Consider the following 4,776-nt stretch of genomic DNA (forward strand, 5'->3'; position numbering starts at 1 on the left):
AGAATAAAACACTCTCGATTTCAGGAGGCTCACCTTTTTCCTAGAGCTTTCCGCAAAGTCCCCTAGGATCTCTCTGATAACCAACGCTTGCTCAATCGAAGCCTTTGACAACAGGATGATGTCATCGGCAAAGAAAATATAGGAAAGGTCTGGCCCCCCTCTAGAGAGGCTAATTGCCCTCCAAGCTCCACTGTCAACTGCATCTTGAATCATATGGCCCAATCTTTCCAAGCAGAGAACAAATAAGTAGGGGGAAGGGGGTCTCCTTGCCTCAGGCCTCGAGAAGGAGAGAAGGGACTCAAGGGTTCTCCATTCCAAAGGACCTGCATACTAGAACCAGTCACACATGCCATGATTAGCTTAACCAGATTGTCCTCAAGACCAAGGAGCTGGAGAGTGTCTTGCAAAAAGGCCCATGAGATTCTGTCATAGGCTTTCTCAAGGTCTAATTTCAAGATCATAGCACCACATCTGCCTTTTTTCTTCTTCAAAGTATGAATAGTTTCTTGTAGAAGGATGACGTTGTCTGCAATTTGTCTGTCAGGAATGAAGCTGCTTTGAGTCGGGCTAACGACTGTTCTGAGGAGGGGCTTAATTAGATTCACAATACATTTAGTAACAACTTTATAGATCATATTGCAGAGGCTTATTGGGCGGAACTGGGAGATTGACTCAGGATGGTTAACTTTAGGGATAATTATGAGGAAAGTCTCATTCCATTCCGGCGGTAGAGTCCCTGAATCAAAGACCTGTTGAATAGCGGTGACCACCTGATGCCCGATAGTCGGCCAGAGGCGTTGGTAGAAGCAAGCTTGGAAGCCATCAGGGCCAGGAGCCTTGAACTGTCCCATGTCAAATATGGCTGCCCGGATTTCTTTCTCAGTGATGCTTCTGTCCCCCGAGACCCTCCTCCCATCCGGGTAAGACGGAAAACATGCATTAGTGCGGAGGAGTGGACGGTACTGGTTGTCTTTAGTGTACAGAGCTGAAAAGTATAATTCTACATGCATTTTAACCAAATCTCTATCCCAAATCCAAGCCCCTTCATCGTTCCTGAGGCATTCAATTTTATTCCTTCTTCTCCTGATAACTGTAGAAGTATGGAAGAAAGTAGTGTTCAGGTCACTTGCACAAAGCCATTTAATCCTTGATTTTTGAAACCACAACGTTTCCTCCTGCAGAAGGATATCAGAGAGGTCCTTAAGGAGCTTCCTTTCAAGCCGCAAAAGGCCTCTAGTCTGTCGAGTGGCGATGCACTGTTGGACCCCAGATAGGCGATGGTGAATGTGCTGCTTCCTGTAGTTAATGTTTCCAAACACAACTTTAATCCAACGGTTCAGGTCCGGGACGATACCTTTTAGGCTACTAGTAAGATCTGCATCAGAGTCCCAGTTAGCATGAAAGAAAATGTTGAAAGTGGCATGGAGTATCCAAGCAGCTTCAAATCTAAAAGGTTTCACAACAGGGCCAGCAACCAAGAGCTTAAGATCAAGAAGGATAGGAGCATGATCCGATTTGACCCTTGGTAGATGGCGGAGGATAGCTTCACTGTAAAGGTTGCAGAATTGAGTGTTGCATAGGGCCCGGTCAAGTCTGCAGGAAATTATGGTGCGAACAGTGCTCCCCCTGAAATAGGTATATGGAGGGCCAACGAACCCCAAATCTACAAGTTCCATGTCATTAATCCACTTCGCAAACAAATTGCATCTGTCCACCACCCCCGGAACGCCACCAAACTTCTCCGTAGGGCTTCTGATGCAGTTAAAGTCCCCAATAAGGACCCAGGGTGTATTAATCGTGGACTTCATATTGAGGAGGTTAGACATAAATTCCCTTTTGAAGGAGAGTTGGGGGCGAACATAAACAAAAGAGACAAGAAAGGAGATCTCACCTGGAGAGCCATCCTTAAGAGTAATTTCTGTGTGCAAAAATTGCTTATCACGGGAAATAACAGAGACCGTCATCACATTGGAGTTCTAGAAGAGCCATATACCCCCTCGGAAGCCATCAGTATCGATGACATCCATATTTGTAAAGTTTACTTTTCGCCTAAGATCCTCTGCACGGGTTGCATGAAGCCTTGTTTCAAGGAGAGCAAAAATGTTGGGTTTAAAAACAGAAACAAGATGACGGAGAGCCCGGTGAAACTCATTACCACCGGCTCCAAAGCAGTTCCAGGACATGATCATCATAGACAAAACACAAGGGCAGTAAAAGTGGCTAGCAAGAACTTACTAAGCGTAGGTGCTGGCACCTCCGTTAGTTGCCTGAATCACGTTAACATCCCGAAGGGCTAAAGGAGATCTCGAATGGACCCCCGGACGGCTTCGTTTCTTCTTGCTGGGGGAGCCCTCGGTGTATATAAAGTTCTCTTTCCCAAATTGAGCGTTGATAACATCTGTTGAGGAGTCCGCAATATCAGTGAGCAGGCTACCAAAGGCGTTAGCACTCTGCATCCCTTTGCTCAAGCTTTTATCTGGGCTTTTGCCTGTATCAATGATAGTACCGGTAATAGGAGGTGCTCTAAAGGCGAAGCTAGGGGGATTTGGGCCAGTCGAGCCCTCAGAAATCTGAAGTTTTCCTTTACTGATCAGCTGTGCCGAGGGCAAGATTCGCAACGCTAAATTTGACTACTGTTTAACTGATTCTGTGGTGTTTACAACTGCACTGTTAATCTCTGTTCTCTTGGCTCATGGCGTATATTTCCTGCGGGGGACACAAACCCATTCCCCATAATGAGTAGTATTTGCAGGCTCAACAGGCGACACTTTTCCATTCTCTCCAGGGGCGTTTAGGGTAGGTTCATGGGAATTACTGTTCCGATACAGTTCTTGGGGGATTCTGTGCTTCAACTCTGAAGGGAAATGTCTCCCTAACGTGGCCGTACCTACCATAGCTCATATAGGCAACGTAAAGACCTTCATACTCTACGTGGAATACATTACCATTCAGGCGAAATTGTGCAACTAGCTGTCTATCAAGCTCAATTTCAACGCAAACACGGGCGAACTTTCCCCTAGCTCTACCTGTCGTATTCTTATCAACTCTGATTGCCTTGCCTAAAGAATTCCCAATCAGTATTAGGGCATCCTCCTGGTAGTATTGCAGCGAAAGCTCCAGAAAGCTCGCCCAAACAAGCGTGGAATCAATGGAGGCAGTAGATGGGACAAAGGCAGGTGACCACGTTCTCACGGTTAAGTAGTGCCCTTGCACTATCCAATGCCCGTCTTGGATAACATGATCCCTATCCGAGAGTTTGTCAAAAGTTACAAGGTGAAATCCACTTAGTCTTCCAAATTTCAGTCACCCGATTCCGAATAGCTATATATCCCACGTTCCATCCCATAATTTTCACAATCAATGCATCCGCCCAGGAGGCCGACCACTCATTCACAAGCTCCTCTTCGATGGTGATATTCGGGAACAGGGGATTCCCATCAACGCAATCAATTTTCCCAAGTCCAGAAGCACGGAGTTCGACCGTAATACGACGAGATTCTATCATGACTTCATCGGCAATAGTGTCTCGATAAGATCGTGGCGGGTTGGGCTGCACAGGGATAGAGCCAAGCTGCCGGTCAGGCGGAATCAGGGGGTGGGGGAGTGGCGCGGCATGGTTTTCGGTACATGGTTTCTGTTGAAACACCTTTCCACATGATTTTGATTTGACAAAATTATTTAAGTAATTGATAAAAAATATTCTAACACATTAAATTTAAATGCTTTGATTTATTCACACTAATGTGTTTGTTCAATGTTGAGTTTATTGATTTATAAGACATTAAGATAAAAAGTCTAAAGGCCCATAAGTGAAAGTCAAGCCCAAGTCAACACATCAAGACCTCACGGCCCAAGAAGATAAAACGTTGTCATATCAAGTAAAACGACGACTCAGCATGAAGAAGGATCGAGAAGACTTCTAACAAAAGCTTCAAGAGGAAGCTGCTGAGTTAAGCGACAATACAGTCAGGTCAGCGGCAGAACAGAACCAACTTCTAGACAAAGTATTTCTACTTTGGGTAAAGTTCAGAAGGCACAGGAAGCTGTCTGGAAGACTTTGCCGTAAATGTCGAAACATTATGTTTATCTGATGAAAAGCTGCTGAGCACTGCCGTAGACAGAAGATGCAAGAATCTCATTGGCCAACGACACTGAGCACGTCCTGAGTGACAACGACAGGAAGCCGTTTGCCTCCAACGGTTATTTCGAAATTCGAAATTACCGGTGCCTCAAGTGTCACTATATAAAGGCCTCTTAATTGCTTCATTCGATGCAGATCTTCAATTAGTCGAAACGCTGTCCAAATTCATAATTGAAGTTCTGTGAGAAAAGCAAAGCAAAATCTTACACCAACTTCCAATCATTATGTAAAAGTCTAGAGTGATTTTAATCATCTAAAGTGTCTTAGCAATTGTTGTTTAGGACAAACACTTTATCATTTCTAGAAGAATAGAAAGGAGAGGCTGAGTACTCGGTTATAGTACTCAGCGGTAGTTATAGGAGTGAGTAGAGGTATAGAGGAAGGTACTCTTGTATACTCAGCTTCTATTGTAAAAGGTTTCGTGCTCTACCTTTAAAGAGCTCAGTAGAGAATTCAAAAAACTCAGAACGCGTTCCGGGGACTAGACGTAGGCGGAGAGGCCGAACCAGGATATGTCTGCTGAGTAACATATTTCTAACCCTTAAACTCCTTTATATATTGCTTGCTATAAAATTGACTAAGTAACGAACTCACGCTGAGTTGAGTGCATTAAGAAGCTGAGTTCAGGAATAGAC

This window comes from Euphorbia lathyris, chromosome 7, assembly GCF_963576675.1.
Source record: "Euphorbia lathyris chromosome 7, ddEupLath1.1, whole genome shotgun sequence".
NCBI classification, from domain to species: Eukaryota; Viridiplantae; Streptophyta; class Magnoliopsida; order Malpighiales; family Euphorbiaceae; genus Euphorbia; species Euphorbia lathyris.